General features: G+C 39.2%; 1 non-coding gene across 1 annotated transcript; it reads right to left on the bottom strand.

Moving 5' to 3' along the window:
• Positions 1-1,332: 1,332 nt before the first annotated feature.
• TRNAY-GUA (transfer RNA tyrosine (anticodon GUA)) lies at positions 1,333-1,424 on the bottom strand. The gene is given in 2 exon segments: positions 1,333-1,368; positions 1,388-1,424. It is a non-coding gene; the product is annotated as a tRNA-Tyr (tRNA).
• Between the last annotated feature and the right edge of the window lie 17,176 nt (positions 1,425-18,600).

Here is an 18,600-nt window from a genome sequence, read left to right as displayed (position 1 = left end):
AAAAAATAAATGAAATTTCCACAAACGGCTTTATTTAACTTATTTGAAAAACATCGAAAAAATAAATTTTATTTTATCATAGGCCCTTTTGATCCTTTATATGGTGGCGTCATTGGATTTTAAATACAACGTTTCGGTATTTGGGAACCATCATCAAGTTCATTTTTTTAAATACGGATCTGATTTTTTATCGCATTTTTGGAAAACCTTTGATTTTCTGAATAAAATGATGTATCACATTTGTAGTGAAAACAAACGTAATAATGCAAATTACGTTTTTAATAAATAAAATAATGAAACACTATTAAGACTGAAGTGTTGCCATGGAAACGATAAAGTTTCCATAAAACAGTTAGTTTTGAAATGTCAAAGTCTATTGAATAGTTTTGTAACACTTACAAAAGTATTAACAGCGCATTGAATTAAAAAAAAACATATTATGCGTTACACAAATGAAGAATATCGTGGTATGCTGCCACTCTATTTCATTTACTAAAGAAATTCTGTGCATGCCAGTGAAGCATATCTTCAAGCATATTCTAAAAGATGACAGCTACATTATTCACATTTTTGACGCTTATAGGAAAATTTGGTAGAATATTTTGCATTCAATTTGTGGTTTTCATGGTTACACTTACTCTGGTTACACTCCAACTGGTTTTTCATTATTTTATTATTAAAAATGTATTTTGCACTACTACGTTCGTTTTTACTACAAGTGTGACACATTATTTAATTTAGAAAATCAAAGACTGTCAAAAAATGCAATAAAAATTCAGAGCGTATTTAAAAAAGAGAAATTAATTATGGTTCCCAAATAACGAAACGTTGTATTCAAAATCTAATACGCCATCGTATAAAGGAGTAAACGTCCTCATGAAAAAGTGAAATTCATTTTAAAAACTCTCTTTAAATAAGTTTTAAAGAAGTCATTTTCGGAATTTTCGTTTTTTTTCAATTATCTTCGGAAGTAATTGGGATTTATCAAATTTTTAAACGAAATTTAACAAAACTCTAAAACCTGCAACTCCGAATTAAGCGAGTTCGTATGTTATTTGAATTACCCTGTATATTCAAATAATAAGTTTAAGAAATTTGAGAGGTATTCCAGCTTCGAGAAACGCTGCTTTTAAATTTGAAGAATGTAGGGAACAGTAGTATGAGCTGGCAGATGGCTTTACGGAGTAGATTAATTTTCGATAGCAGTCCAGAAATCGATAAAAAAAACAATGCTTTTTACCAAAAATAATTTTAATCAATTAAAATTTACAAAAAGTAATTAATAAAAAATAAAATAGTGATATAATATTTGGTTTCAAATTAAAAAAAGTCTCCTTCGAGCCGGATTTGAACCAGCGACCTATGGATGTCCGTTATCAATATTCCACTACAGTCCACCGCTCTACCAACTGAGCTATCGAAGGTATGCAAGAACAACCATCAAAAACAATGAAAAGCTAATAGTATATTAATTGTGTGTTAATTATTGATTACCTAATTTTACTTGAACTTTAAAATTGATTAATCAGTTAATTTCACGAAATTAATTAATTATCCACTTTAAAAGGTTAGGCGAAAAAGAAATACTTAAAACGACGATAAAATCAACCATTAACGAACTCAGCAAGTGAAGGTCCAAGAACGGTCTCTACGGTGCCACCACAGAGTTAGGTCCAGTTTCATTCAGGACGCTCGCCCTTCACCATTTTATTAAGCATTCCAAATTACTCACTTCAGCCAGGTTTGCGATTAATTTGGATCCCTTCGCCTTTGATCGCTGGCAAATAAACTCGTTTTACCATGAGGCAGATATTATCTAAAATCGCCATAGAATAATTATAATAAAACATGTGCGTGAAAAATATATGCCAAAGCGAAACTAGAGATCAAAGAAAGGCCTAAAAGGAATGATATATTGCGTGATAAACAGATATTTTGGGAATGGGGAAAAAGCCCTTTGTGGGCTTGGAGCAGTGGTGTTTTTTGAAGTGTGCAACTATAGATTTGCCTTCGTATGTGGAAGCACAAAAGACCTTGTTATGTATTGAGAGCTTTGATCTTCTGGTATAACAACTAGGAGAAAGTTTCATATAGTCGGCCTAATTGCAAATTTAAAATGCCCTGGGAAAAAATTAAAACCTCTAATCTCCCACTGACCGATATAACGGGGCTTTTAAAAATTGTTTGCTGAATCGTAAATCCATCAACAAGGGCCATGTTTTATGTTTATTAAAAAGTATTGCCTGCACATAAACCATGAGCGTACACGTTTGCAGGCTGCAGCAGTGAAAAAACGGCAAAGAGGTTTGCGTGGGGCCCTAAAGAATATTATTATTTGCTTTCTAAGGGCTGCTGCAATCTTTCCCCGCTCCTGCCCCTCTCAGTCTCCACCGTTTTATCTGGTTTTACCAAAGAGCGCCTCCCTCCGCCCCTGGTGGGCACATTACAAAAAAGCATTAGCCAGAAACAAAAAGGGATATTTACGATTTCCCACCCTTCTTTTATATTTTCAAAAGCTTATAAATCAAAATACTGTGGACGATGGCTAGGATTAACTCCCTATTATTCAAAGTGCCGTTGCGTCGTGCCCCGTTGCCTCACTAAAGCTTTTGCAATATTAAATATGCGAGGAAAAAGAGTGATAAATGGTCTTTGTCATTGAAATTTAGTGCCCCAACACATGTTCTTTAACATTTTATTTCTTACATTTTAATCCTAAGAATATTCATTATATTGTGTTGTCTTCTAAGTCCCCTCCAATCTCTTGTAGAGTGCAGCAGACGGTCATGATGCGGTTCTGGTATTTGCACATGGAGTTGGTCAAGAAGTGGAGCCTTTCTAAGGTCATCGGCGTCTCAAAGTCATTGGACATTTTGTTGATGGACGGGCAATCTTCTAGGAGAATGCAAATGCCTGGTTTCCCACTTGGGGCAGTACATTGCTCTGGAAGGAAAAAATTACTACTCACCAAACGCAGATTTTGCAAACGTTTAGACAAACCTGACGGAAAAGCAGATATCCCGCAGGAAAGGCTCATTAATAGAGCAATAAAAAGGCACAAAAACTTTAACATAACTGGGAAATAATAATCAATGAGGTAAAAATCAGGCTGATGGTATGTCCACGACTTACTTCTTGCCACTGACCTTTGCGAATGCTTATAGCGGGTTTTCTGTTAAAGCTGAAGGTTCCTGCTGTTTCTGAGTCAATGACACCACTTAACCCAAATTTGCTCATCTGTATGCGTATGCAATGCTATCCAAAATTCTCGCTTTGAATGATCACATCTTGGGCAACTTGAAATAGCCCAAAACCTGAAGTAGACGAGCCACTAGACTTGGCGAAACTATTGCAAATTTTAGTCGATTGGAGACAACAATGCAGCAAGTCGACGAAAAATATCAGTAAAAGTTGCTTCATGACAGGACTAAGGCTGCTGCTGATTTTAACATTGGGTTAGTTTTCACAGAAACCAAGACCCTGACCAACACTTAAGATGTATTTCAAGGTTTCTATGGAAATTAGCCATCAGTCAGAGTCCATAATACACGAACAATGTGGTTCTGCAGACACGCGACTTAGTCGCGCCACAGAGTAGCGCTACTCGATCGCGGAAAAACTATTCTCATTTAAATCCGTTAATTTTTAAATAACTTGTCTCATCCCCAAAAGCGATACCGGGGGATATACTCAATGGTACTGAAATGGAATTTGAAGAAAAGGGTAAAAAGGACAGTCCAAAAAGCCTATCTAGTAAGCAGCCATGGAATTCTTAACCAGGTGTACTTGCGCCTCAAAAAGAATAGCGTCTTGATGCCTGGAGGGAAGAGGAGGTATGCGGTATTTGAGGAAATGAGGACCACACCTGAAACAGTCAACAACTCTCCTGTTTCCAGTGAGTTAAGAATTTTAGGCTCGATAAGGAGCCTCCCTCACAAGGGGGCGGGGTAGGTTATTGAAATGAAGAAGGATTCGGTCAAGGAGCGGTCAGCTCCGGACGAACCCACCCCCATAGACACAGTCTGCATAGGAGTGGACAAGTGGTCTGGGACAAGGGGCTGGCAAGGGGACAGCTGGGAAATTGTGCTAAGAACACGTTTTTCTTTTTAAATTTACTTTTTAGCGATTTTTCCTCAAATATAACTGTCGACAATTTGTGTTCTTCTTTGATGGATGAGCTGGTTATTAATTTTACGGCAAGAGAATGCTGGCTGCTCTCATGTCTGTCTTTCTCCCCTTTCTTTTATTGCCCTCATAGCTTTGATTTAATTGGCGATTTGTCTTGCCCTTTATGACGACACATCAGAGGTTGTAAAAGCTAATGGATTCTTATAAATCACTGAGGAATTCCGAAAGCATCAGCTCTGGACCGTGTGACTACTTATCAGTGGGGCGAAGAGCTATTGCCCTTGTGTCATATGACAATCACCGAAATCATGTTGAGAGCACTTATGGCGGTGAGGTTCAATCGTATATCAAAATCTTCGAACTTAAAATTGGAGCCTCAGATTTCACTTCTACGTGCGGAAGAGCGCACTTTTCCGCACGCATTTGGGTGCGGAAAGTTGCGGAGGTGAAGAAGGTCTGCTGGTGCTTTCCGGCGTTGATTATCTGAAAGTCACTGCATTTGACATTGACTTGATCACTTTCCGCACTGGTTAGAAGGATTACTGTTTTAGCAGTTAATGATAAAAACTCGTTCTCTTGGCCTCGATGAAACGAACACTCGGAATTGTAAAAGAGCGGTGAGGAAATTGTTTAATACTAATAAAATAGTGGAAACTCCATATGTTCTCTTGTCTGTTTCTTAACTAATTTTACCTACATGTTGCCCTTTTCTCTGCTTTTATTCTATTTGGGAATGACGCTTCACACTCAAGTAGGGGTTGTCGGAGCGGTGGAATTGCACCCTTTTTTCGGTTAAAACTAACTGGGAATAACGTTCACCCTCTACTAAGGGCTATGGCGTTTTTACGATGAAATGTTTTTTAGAAAAGAACGATCTGTTCAGCACACAGTGTGATGCAATTTTTGGCCAGAACAAAAAAATGTACAACAATTATCAGGTCCGTATTGGAAGCAATTAAGCTGATGATGTAGGTAAACATGATTAAACTCAAAATTTTCCGTGGAAAAAATACGAAGTATGGGAAAGCACGTCTATTCAGGGCCGCTCTAAGAGGGTCCAGCGTCCTGGGCGGAATTTTTAATCACAGCCCTCTGACCCACAAGAAAAACCGCCGCCATGGGCCATCGCCTAACCCTTAGACCGATATTGCGTCTACTTTATACTAAAATATATTTAACGCTATAGAACTGAGGGATCATCTAATTAAACGTGGTGTTAAAAAGCTGATTACGAAAGTTCTAGGTACATTTCAGGGGATGTTCTATTATTCCGTAAAAGCAATTAAAAGTTTGTCTGTTCAAAAGAAAAACCCGTCTCGCTAACGAGGGCATTTGAGTGAGTAAACACTCACGCTTAACACCCCCTCAAACCGTCAGAAACATGCCGTTTATTAGTGAAGTGATCTGAGTTAGTCAGTTGCATTCGCCACATGTAATTCGTCCTAATTTCTTTAAGAAGCCAGGGAGGGACTGAGATTTAATTGTCAAATCGCTAAGCCTCGAATTTGTAATAAAAGCTATTTGGGGCTGAATCATTAATGGGCTGTTAATTTTAACGTCAGACTCGTTTCCATAAAGACCAAGGGTTTTGCGAAAATTACAGAACCTAGCTAAATATTTCAGCATTTCTGTGAAGATTAGGTTGCAGTTAAAGTTGATAGCACATTAAGAACTTGACCCTTAGAGCTCTCACTGAGGGTCACTTGTCGCGCTATCGAGTGGTGCCACTCAGTTGTTTGTATGATTGAATCGAAAGTATTCATATATGGTACCAGTGAAAACTCGTTGGTACCTTTAGAAGGAATTTGAACTTTCTAATTTTGGTGGCAAAATTCCAAGTAAATCATGCCAAGTTTTCAAGGGGCGAATCTGATTTCTAGAGAAACTCAAAGAGTGTCTTCATAGAGAATCTGAACTTCTCAGTTTTGGTGGCGGTTTGATGGTCAAATTCCAAGTAAATAGTACCAAGTCTCCAAGGGGCAAATCCGATTTAACGAGAAATTAAAAAAATGCATTTATATGGAAATTGAACCTCTCAGTTTTGTTGACGTTCCAGTGGCAAATTTTTAAGCAACTCATGCTGAAATCCAAAAAAATCTTACTTATGTCGAACGTTCTAAGTTGGAGAATTCATCACTCTTTAACGAAACCAGCCATGCCCACAAGATTAATTCAGATCGTAATTTGACCCCCTCCCACCACCCTCAGAGTCACGCTCCCGCCTCATATTAAACACTTCAATCGTGTCTCTTCTCGAATTTCCGCACGTTTGCCCCTCAACTTTCCACACCAAATGCGGAACGAAAAAGATCAGGAGAATGTTAAGTATGCAGATTGTACCCTCAATTAGGAGGGATGTCGTCGGTGGACCGTCCATGTGGCAATGGATCCTGCCTGCGAAGGCGGTCAAGCATAAACGGGTCTTTCATACGCGGTTACAATTGCCGTGTTTGACGTTCCTCTTCCTCTTCCAGAATCCTCAGAAATCCATTAAATAAATGTCTCCCATTTTCTAGACGTCTGACAACTAATACGTGCTCTTTGCGCTATCACGAACGTCTTTATAAAATATGCGGTCGTATTTAAAATGTTGCAAGAGAGGCAACGTTTATAATTTAAGTCTGTCTGCGATTTTATTGCCACTATTCCAGGCTGGAAAAAGCGAGAAAATGAAATATGACTAGGCGAAAGGCTTCAGCGAGCTCAATTAGGGACCTACGTAATCCTAATCCAGCAATAATGTGGCGGGGCGACGCTTAAAATTGCTGACTTTTTTGCGGCTATAATGTAATTGCTGTCTTAGCTCCCCGAAGGGGTAGAAAACTTTTGATATTTACCGCGAAAAGAACTAAAGCCGGAAATGACATGTTGTGCCCTTACCCATTGTATTCCATCCTCGTGTGTTCAATCAGCGGCACGAATCAAGAACAATGCGGATATAACGATGATTGTCGGTCCTCGAGAACTCTGGAGAGTAATGGAACATTTTCTTGGAAGCGTTAATGACCGGTTTCCAAGTCCCCCATCCAATATGTCAAAGTTGCACAATCATAACAGGTGATTCGGAACTAATGCCATTGTGGCCAGGGGTTTTGTTTTTACCTCTGGAACAAAGGAGGAAGTCATCACACACACGCACACAACTGGGTCTTAAATTATCCCCTTAACTAGGTGAACCTCGAATAAATCAATCTTAAAACTCCAATGAACCTCAAACTTCACAATGATTAAGGAGGCAGGAGATTTTCATTCGTTTTTTAATCACCTCTTAATAAAGACTGATGAAGTTCCTTCAAACAGTCCCCATACACTTTGAGAAACTCATCGAAACTTCTATTTCTTCTTGTTAACTGGAGAATGGCCGATAATTAAGATTTCTGGATTTAGGAAGCCGGATAAAGCAGGGCCGGACTTTGGCGTTTCGGCTGCAATCTCAGAAAGGGGTTTACACCACCAATTTATTAATTACGACTAAGACGTGGCGTCCAAGTTTTGTCGATTTTTTAGGTCAGGGAGAGTGCAAAATGTCCAGGGAGGCGGATCCAGAATCGATATACACAGTGTTCACAAAACATATTGATCCTTGGGATAATTTAGATTTCTGAAACGGGGCCGGATTTTGACGTTTCCATTGGAAAATCAGAAAAGAGTTTCACTCTTCCTATACCTTAGAGTCACGTTTATCAGAAACGTTTGTGCTTTATTGAGGTAAATTAGTCTAACTTTGGAACAAAAATACTCGCCTCAGTGAGCTCCTTAAGCCTGCATGCACACGACACTGCCATCACAAAAATACATATCTAGCGAGCATGAGAAGCTTAATTTAAGCTCTTGGCAGTGATACTCATACAGCAGCATCATAAATAGAGTCTTAGATAGTCCAGAGAAGGAAAAAAATGAAAAGGAGCAAGAATGGAAACATCAAAATCAAACGTGAAATAAGAATGGAAGAGGAAAGGCCTGGAATAGGACATTTGGTGAGCCACTGGTCAGGGTTGAATTTTCGGACTGCTTTTTCACAATCTGTGATCGCATCCTGTGCCAAAATCGGAAAGATGTTTCCCACGAGCAAATGATGCCTTAAACGAAATCTGTCCGAAAGAGAGCACCATTGTGAAGTGAAAATTTCACACAAAATATTGGGTTAAAAAATCTCTTTGAGTTCCTGAGATTTGAAGTACACATTTCCAGATTTTAAAATCTGCTGGACCATAGAAAATTTTTTTCTCAAATGAGTCGATATACATAGAATCAGGGCCAGCCTTAGCAAGTCTGGCGCGTTAGACGAAATTTTTATTCACCGTCCCCTACCCCCAGGAAAAATCGCCCACCAAAAAAGTCCGCCACCCTTCCTGATTTCTCGCTCTGAGCCATAGCCTTAAGCCTATTTACCCCCCTCCCCCCCTAAGGCCGGTCCTGTATAAAGTTCATAACATGCATAAACATTTCGGGATGATTTTGGCAGTCTCAGTAAGCTCTTAGTAGAACTCAAAATATTCTGTGCTTTCCACATGAGAGCAAATCCAACGTCCCTAAGTTCCACAGGATTCATTTAATCGAGTATTAAGGTCTGTCACTCACACAACATGCTTTACATCCATCAGTTTTAAGGGTGCCGATTGCATGTCTGACTCCAATATCGTCATGCAAAATTGCCTATTTGGTGACACGTTTCGTTCCTGTTTCAATTTGTCCGATAATGATACTTTTCAGTTTTTCGTGTCATTCAGTGAGGTTTGTCTGACAGGAACAGAGAATGGGATCAAAGGTCTCATTATTATTCTCTTTAAATCTTACAGAGATAGAGCGAAAATTTCTGTATGCACTGACTGTTGCTATCATTTACTTTAGACTCATCTGGACCTTGGTTTTACCGCACGTTCCAAATTACAAAAATTGCTACTCACTTAACATCTCAGGAACTTAAGGAGATTCTCCGTTTGTCTGCATTCTAATCTGGGGCTTTCTGTTTGACTTGTGAAGAGGCCAATAGCGGTACGTGGGATGCCGACTTTATAAAATGATAAATCTCCTTATCTAAAGACCCTTTGACAATCATTCTTGTGTGTTCGTAATTACTTTCTCTTGAGGTCTGAGCGTTTAATTGATTATGGCGCTTGTTAAATAGTTCAAGGTGGCAAATTGGCCCCTTCAGAAAAGTCCACATAAAAAGTAAAATCCTGCAAACTACAACGTGTACGTTAATTAAGGGGGGGGCGACCGAAAACGTGTCAAGAGTTGCGGGAAAGGCAATCCCGGTTTAATTAATGAGGGCGACGTCTGGGGTTGAATACTTCTTTACTGCCCTTAATCGGATCGGCCTCTTCAACCACTTTCTCCTTTGCTTTCGCCAACAACAATTTTTCAACAAGTACCCTCTAATTGCCGTATAGAGAAAAGCTCTACGGCAACATCCGGTGTCGTTAAGACGAATTTATGCCCTCGCTTTCAGCAGACTTAACGCAGATATTTTATTCCCTTTTTTTAGAGGGCGAGATAAAATTTAGCATTTTTTATATGGGCGTCATTAAAGTGCGCTTTTGTACAACTCAGTTTTATTGAGCCAATAAGGCACTGCCGGCATTAAAAGCGATATAGCTCCTTCTTTTATGCTTGCAAATCTGATTTTTAGCACCAGGGAGCGAAGCTGCAAATAAAAGAATACATAAAAGGATTTCTTCTAATTCAGAACGGTTATTTCACATCGGAACAGTTATTTCACTTTGGAACGGTTATTTCACTTCGGAACGGTTGCTTCATCGCATCGTCAGCATTTCGAAAATTAAATATTTAATTCCTCCCTGTACAGAGTGTTTCAAAAAGGCGGTGCTAAACTTGAAGCGGCTATAGAGGATATTGCAGTAGGTGATTTTTGCATATAAATCCCCAAACGAAGGTGAATCGTTTTGACTCTGGAGCCATTCTTGTCCGCAAATGTAATGCTTTTTCGTTGACACTAAAAATATCAATATTTAAGTAATTTTTATTAAAGATAAGGCAAAAATATAAAATTTATAATAATAGTTCTAAATGGTGACCCCTAGCTGCGTTACATAAATTTGTCAGCCAAATTATGGAATTGTGCATCCTTTATAGCATGTGCGGACCTTGCTACACGAAAAGACAGGCTGCCTCCCCTATCCCTAATAGTTCCTTGTGGGCGGTTACGAAGGTTCCATAGCCTAAGGACTTGATGTAATCCCAAAGGAAAAAATCTAGCGGGGTTAAATCAGGATTTTACGCTGGTCAGCTGATAAGTCGTTTTCCTTCCATCCATCGTCCACGAAATTGTAGGTTTAGATGATCCAGCACGCGGCAGACAAGATGTGCAAGTGCACCGTCATGTTGGAACCACATTCTGTTCTGTATCTCCATAGGAACGTTTCTATGGAGATAAGCAAAACTAGCTTTAACCTTTTCGATTTTTTATCATTTTTCTTTTTGATTATCAATTTTATTACTGTGCTGCTGAGGTTGACTTATATGTGTGTATTGTGTTGCCTTTGTATACCATTTAAATGACTAAATTTGAGAGAATTTCTTTGAAGCTCTGGATGCATGATATCAAGGCTGCTTCCAGGGTTCTTCTCAGGCTTTCTTCGTGTATCCCGGCACCATTAAAAAAATGATTACAGGACAGAACTCGGACCGGAACCTCGCAGATTGCCACCACATTAAATAATTTACTGAGAGCCCCAAAAGAAAATTTTGAATTCCAGAGAAAGCAAATTGTTTTATTCAAAATTTTTTAAATTGTAAAAAAAATGTAATAGGTTAAAAATACAGGATGATCGTTAAAAAATCTCAATTAAGCCTTGAAATATTAAAGGGTAAACTCATCTATTACCTGCAGTCAATCGGGTATGTTATTGTAAATCGCAAATGGCTCGATCAACGCCCTACGTGGGAACACCCCATGATAAAAAAAGTATCAACATTTTATGCGAAAAACGTATTATTGTATCAAAAAGGTTCCTATTGCCACCAGGGTCGGCTGTAACAAGTCTGGCGTCTTGGACGAAATTTCACATCACGACCCCCCCACCCCCAAGAAACACCACCGACCAAGAAAGTCCGTCGGCCGTCCTGATCTGCCTCCTTAAATCGATATCCCTCTCCCCATAAGGCCGATACTGATTGTCATAAAAACTTGACAATGGTTAGTTGACAATCATTTGGTTCTCTGCCAATCATCTTGGTGTCAAAAGGAGCGTCATCGAACACATCCAACAAATCACCATCACCCTCAAACCTTAAATTTTCAGTATAATGAGCCTCGAAGAACACAGTTCTTCACAGGATCGAGAATTTCCCTCTCCAGAGGACTCCGAACTTAATTTCAGATCTTCATCCAACACTAGCGCCTTGAATTTGCAAGAGGGGAACCTCAGTTCGTTTCACTTATTGCCCTTGTCGGGCTACAACCTTTCAATAGGATTCGAGGTTTGTTGCAAAAGGGCCGGATATGTGGTGCTAGTGATTCTGAGCATGCTGATTGGCATGGCTTACATATATTCGCATCCAGAAACTGGTTTAAGGCTCACATGGAAAAGGTCGATGAACAAGATGGTGAGTCAAGGCATTAAGTCTCTCCTAAGCGGGTCCGATTGGGTACCCAGGTCTAATATGGCCTAGATTCAAGCTTGGCATACTGCTAGTATTATGAGCTTGAAATTTGGATTTAATAGCGTTGGGTGTGATGTTTCAGAAACGTCTGTCTAAAACCATTCTTCCTTCGTTGAGGATTTCAAACAGTGGTGGCCTGTATCCGTACATTGAATGTAAAGTCAATATGACCCATCTAATTATCAAGCTGTTCTTTGAATAAATTGCATCCTCCCTGGCGCTTCGAGGTCTTATTTTAAACTTAAGAATCGGCTTAGGGCCAAATTCCGGACTAATCAAGACTTCTTATAACTTACAGTTTCGTGGTGAAAATGTGCTGTTTTCTTTGCTGCAGAATCAGCAAATCTGGCAAGTATTTCCCACAAATCTTGCCTCTGCAGTAATATCGCGCTGCAGGATTGAACGTATTGCTATGAATTGCGATATCTTTTTTGGGCATTGCGAGGGAGAGGAGATAATGAAGGGCATATATTCCGGGCCAATGTGTTCATGAACCCTTCAATCGAAGCTATATTTTGCTGCGTTCCCAATAATTCCTCGAAAGGATTCGAATCGGTCCTAGTTTAAGCACTAAACAATGCCCTCTTAAAAATGAATATTCTGTCTAGGATTCCAGATATTTCCATTATAATGCCGTTTTCGGAACATTAGAAACGAACGCTCCATTTTAGCGTTTTAATTAAAACTCGCATACAGAAACAATCTGAGTTTGCCGACCCGCAATATCAGGCAAAAAGCGTTTTGAATGCAGACACCGAATATTCATTTTCTGATTTAAATTTCTCTTTACATTGTATTCTTCAGGTCCACAAAAACTTTACATTTAACGTAAACAGGAGCAAATGCATTCCTGCGTGCACCATTTAGTACAGAAATCTTTGCAGTACAAAACACCGTCACCATATTATCAAGATTTTTTGACTAGTGCTTTTTCTAAATTTCGAGTAATTTGGAAAACAGAGAGGGAGGGAGGGGCAAATAAATCCCGCACCCTTCGCAAGCTTGAGAAAATGTAGGCAAACAAGGAGCGAAGGCAGCAGCAGGCGGTCATCGGTTAAGTAATTGGGATTGGAAGAACCGCATCCAGGCTCCGTAATTATTAGATGATTATTTGCGAGAGAAGGCCCTGGAGAACTTGGGCAAACATCTGGAGACCGGTAAAAACTCCCGCCTTCTGTTTAAATACTACTTTGGACTCCATTTAATAAAGCAGCTGCCTGATATATTTAGGGTTTCGCCTTAGTTCCTGAACAAAAAATTGTTTGCCGAACAAACAGAGAAGTGAACCTTAATGTATCCCGAATCTAATCCAATAGATTTTCTATTAAACTTTAAGTCAAGATAATGTAATGTTCTATAGACAAGTGGTGCTCTAGGGGAAGTCGCATTTTCTGGTTAAAAGGGAATTACGTAATTGACCGCTACCACTGATGCAATTTATCTGAAGAATTTTAGCTCGAGCAATTCCTTTCCGGAAAAACCAAATTAATAAAACATTAATGGCTTTTGAGCTTTAAAATGCTGGAGCAAATAAGTACGACTTCATCCAGATTTAAATCCGAATACAAAACCTGATACCCATTCCCCAGAAAAAATCACTTTTCTCCCCTAGTTTGGGGTATTTGTCTCGTATTACTCCTGGAAAGAACTTGTCCCAAATGCGTCTTTTTAAAAGAAGCTTTTAATTTTAATCTCCCGAATGCAAAACAGAATCGCGAGTTAGTCATTTATAACCTTTAATGGAACTGCCTGCAAAAACGGCTACACTTTAGAAGTATATTAACTGTGTGTTCCTTCTTTATTGCTGATGTTTTATTTGCCCTTCGTAAATAAATCCTGTCTCCATTTTCTCTTTTTTTTCGCTTTGAGGAAAATAATTATCCGTTTGCCGGCGGCCGGGAATATTGGAAAGTTTTCAAGGAGGAAAAAGTTGTCTCGTTACAGCAAAGAAAGTTGGAGATAATTTTAAGAGTGACTTATTTAGAGATTGATTTAGTCTCGAAATTAAGACTCACCCATGGGTGAATTTAAGTGAGGCGAAGGCCTAGACCCTCATAGAGTCATAATAACAACAAGTGCAAGACAAAGGGCTTCATCCTTCGGCCTCGTTTAAATAGCCTTACAAAGGTTTCCGCTGTTTTCGCACCGGCTCAAACTCAGGTGTTGAATTTAAGGTCTTAGCCCTTCATTCATTGTAACTCGTTCCAGATTTCCTCATTTACATTTTTAAGCTGACCATTTCTTGACAAATAGATGACGAAACCACTCTTTCTGCACGTCTAGCAACAAGTGCAAATGGATACCTAACCCAAGACAAACAAGCGCTCCCATTAATGTTTAGTGTTACTGTTATGGCTCTGCCATATCAGAGACCCTTTAGAACTATGTCTCGAAACTATCACCAGGAAAACACGTTCGGCCACTGAAATTGGATTAATCCCGCGAAACTCTGTTTACCATGAGATATGAGTTATTGTATACGGGGTTTCAGTTGGGAATTTTAACTGCCTAATAAAGCTTAATGTGTATGGGGACGATGTAGATATTTTGGTGTGATAAAAACTCATTAGATTGTTGCTGTGGACATTTATGAGCCGCAAAAAGCATGGACATCCAAGGCATTCCCAGGAGAGTTTGGCAATAACGGAGTAAAATAGCCTTGAACTGATAATGTGAACTTAAAATGGGATTCATAATTTTCAATCTGATGGCGATAATCCGGGGTGTAATGCAATTACTTTCCAATTTTAAGTTTTAACAGAGACGAAGTCAAGCGTTTTATATTCATGGGTAAAATAATTTCCCTTTTACCCTCCATGAATAAAGATCAGCATGGGCAAGATGAGGGGTATAAGGGAATTCTTGACAGAAAGGCGGCGAAATACTGTTTTATTTTCCTAACGCCATCTCTAATTTTATAAATGAAGTGCCGTGTTAATACCGACATCTTCACAACCTCTTCCCTCGTGTAACCATTTCTTTCCCAATATTTAAGGCACTTCCTAAATTCTAACGCAACTCAGTGCAACTTTAACGTGCTTTATGTTGTTTAAATTTTATGACAAATTGCTAAAGAACCATAAAAACACTCCATAAACTGTGCCTAATGCCCGGGAAAAATAACAACACATAAACTCAAAGGGCAAACTAAATTGGCTGTTTAGCATCGGCGAGTGGAAGTCCGCAAAATGTCACATGCAGGGTCAAAGGGTCCGAAATTGCCATTTCGGTCAGCAAGAAATTTTCCCATCCACTTCAAAGAGCTGAATGTAAATCTCAATTACTTGGTAATAATGATTGGGCAATTGTTTGTTTCGCCGGATATGAAGGAAGACGAGGCCCTTTTCCTTCGGGACATGCGGTTACCTTGGCTACTATTAAATTCACTTCTTTAACAAGAGTTTACCTCCAGTGGTTTGATAATATATAAGCAATGAATCTCCTGCGCCTGTTGAATGTGAATAAACCATCAATGGTGGAAAGGGTCGATGTTGCCCTTTCTTTAAACCTAAGCTGACCCGAGGCCTTAAGCAAGTTTCGAGGTGTTTGAACATACGTCAACAAGGGCTAATCATAATGAAAATGGTCTCTCCCAATAAATAATGCCCTTTATGAGCGAACCTTCAGGGTGAAATTAACTCATTCGAGCGACCCAGGGGGGAATGTAATTTGCCCAGGAATCCCCCAAAAAATGCAAATTCTTGACGCAATGGCGAACGACTCATATCCGATAGAACTTTATTACTTTCGATTTGGAGATTTCAGGGAAATTTACCCCTTTAAGGTCTGAACTAACCGAAGCTTTCCTTCAAGAGATACCGTCCATCAACCACAGATCTTTCTTGTCGATTGTCTTATCCCGCAAGTCAACACGACCTTAAATCAGTCAAGATGTCAAGGTGGGTAAACTGCGGCTCTCAGGGCTTTCGAGGGATGCGAATTGAATTATTTTGTTTGAGAAAAACCGTAGTTTTATTTTTAGGACATTAAGAGAACATCATAAAGGGGCACATAAAAAAAAGCCATATCCGAAAACTCTCCATTCCCCGTAGGGCATTGTGTGTTGAAATACGTTCTTTCATTCGAATGCCTTTTATACATTTTCGAGTCATATTCTTCCGATTTGTTTTTTATTACATGATACTCTTTTCGCGGCACAAAGAAGCATTGTTGGGAATCCATAGCTCTTAAGGGGAAAAGTCATTCTGGGATTTTAATTATTAGGCAGTCGAGAACAGAGAGAGTTCCTTTCTTAGTAGCATGGAAACGGCGCCATTTTGGATATCTAATTTTCAGAGAACAATACACGTGCCCTGAGGATAAAAATCCTTGTTAATGTTTAATCGGGGGTTATAAACATCTGCCAGAATTTATCGATTCACTTCCAGGATTTTCGTCGACTCAGACATGTCTCTATATATCAGTTTATTTGAGTCTGATTGTTCGTAACCGGATCTAGACAAATATTTGAGCTGTACTTCACGGTTTCAATTAATTTCAAAGAAAGGAAGTTAATTAATTTACTATTATTGTGCCAAACCAATCGCGTATTAGGTGCGTTTGCTCGGGGCTCTCAAGGAAGGCACAATTCACTCTTAAAAGAATCTCTTGAGGTTTTGCAGTAGTTAACTAAAATAAATTATTTTGCCAAAAACATCTCATCATCGTGAATATAAACATGTTAGCCACGTCATTTCCTGGCAACTCTGCGGGTGGTGCAAATACGGAATACAAATACACACATTGTTCACTTCATTTTAACACCCCTTTGAAACCGGGGTTCCCTTGTCACGTGCATGTTTCCGAATATTAATTAAATTGCCAATTGCGAACAATAGAATGGCACATCATTACATGACGGGGAAAAACGCCAACTATGTCCAGGCTTATCAAAAACGTAAAACGCGATTTTACAGGGGGTTTAGAGTGTTTGAGGGCAAAAAGTCCTTTTCCTGCAGATTCGGAATAAAACCGGATTATGGGATTGCGTCATAAGCTTCTTTTATTTGATTCTAATTTAAAGTAACTGGATTACTGCTGGTGCTCCCGTTCTGACGTGGGACTCATTTCCACTACAATCCTTTTAATAGGATAAGAATTTCCGGCTCTAGATGGAGAAGTTAAGGGAACACTGGGATTTGCTAGTGGTCCAAAGTAGGGAGAAACGACATAAATAATTGAGAAAAACACTGGAGTTTCTCGACATTGCAGACAGAATGGCGGAGGACAGGTTCGTGTAAAATGTCTCCGACATTCTCGACAGAATGGTGGAGGAACTGTTCACGTAAAATGTTTTCGACACTCTGGATCGAATGACGGAAGAATTATTAAGGTAAAATTTCTCACTATTTTGAGCACTACATTTCGATTTTTATATAGGCCCTTACGCCTCAGTAGGGGCGGTCCAAATACCTAAGACGAATGGAGATGAAAATGTTACTGAATAAGCAATTTTGTTTGGGAAAAGGCGGAAAAATCAAATCATTTTTATAGGGGCACACGTTGTTATTAGTTTAGGAAATGATTTCGCTCTCGGAGAGCGCTTGTGAAGTAAATAAGGCGAAACAGATGCCGAAATAAGATGCAGCCGATCCGGCGTTATTTGATTTCGGAGTGAAGTTTGTATTAGAGCGATTTGCTTTCATTGTAAATGAAATCTATACTGGATAAATATATGATTGAAAGACGCCGAAGGAGAGGGTTCAACAGCCCCCCGTGTCTGTGCATCCCTAATAAGCAGCCGCATTCAACAAATTTAATACATATTTATTAAACTATCAAGAAAAACCTCTAGAGCGTGTATTCCACGTAAATCCCGCAGAAGCCGTCTCGCATATTTTCCGTTTGAGTAAATGCCAAAGCTGCTGGAAGTAGATGGGGATTTAATTACGAATATTACGATATATACTACGTTATAATTACGGGAATCTATATAGATTTAGTCGGCCGTATTACGATATTAAACCCCGTCTTCATCCCTTAATGTATTATTATGATCAGCAACAAACTTTTGCCCCACAGCATGTGTTCCAGAATTCGGGACCATCAAGATTAACCCTACAGTTAAGTTCTGGAGCAATTGACTACAATCCTTAAAATCCTCCCATGAACTTGAAACTGGCTGCCTAAGGCTCGGTTTTTCTAACCAACTCCTGGGAACTTTGCCGATAAAATAATCCGAACTGACCGCATCATGGAGGTTCTAGTGCTGTTCTGAAAGCCCAACGTGCCTAATGATACCTTCAAAGCGCTCGTTTATGCTTAATTTTTCTCCGAAAAAATTGTGGTAAGTTCAGGGCATTTTCTCCCCAAAATGGACCCATATCCGTTGAGGTGGTAACAGCCTCTAAAGTTCTTCAATTTCTCTTTACTGCGGTGTCAGACTGGAAAATAAATCTCTTGATAATGGAACACAGTCTTTATTGCGCCAAGGCGTATATTATCCCCATTTGAAGTTTATTGCTGTACTTTCCTAATATCAGACGATCCAGGTCTTGACCCGGGACAAAATTTACGAGCTTCCTAATTGCCGGAAAACAAAAATTCGAAAATGTCGTAAACGGCGAAAATTAATAAAGCAAGGAGAAAATCCCGGTTCCTTAATTTGAATGGATGGTGGAAGAAAGGGCGTGGTACAGCGAAGCTCGCGAAGGAATTTAGCTTTGTAAATATTAAAATGTGAGCACCGGCAATATGAGCTTTGATCTCTCAGGATTTCTATACGTCGAAATGTAATCTAATTTTGATATATTAATTTTTTCCCTTCTTCGTGGAACCTCCCCTTTGTATAATATGATCAAAAACGCCATGAATGCGCATCAGCCAATTTAAAATTGAGATGTGCCA

The sequence above is a fragment of the Euwallacea similis genome, chromosome 8, assembly GCF_039881205.1.
Source record: "Euwallacea similis isolate ESF13 chromosome 8, ESF131.1, whole genome shotgun sequence".
Classification (NCBI taxonomy): Eukaryota; Metazoa; Arthropoda; class Insecta; order Coleoptera; family Curculionidae; genus Euwallacea; species Euwallacea similis.
The sequence above is the reverse complement of the archived record's forward strand: the minus strand, read 5'-3'. Positions and strand labels throughout refer to the sequence as shown.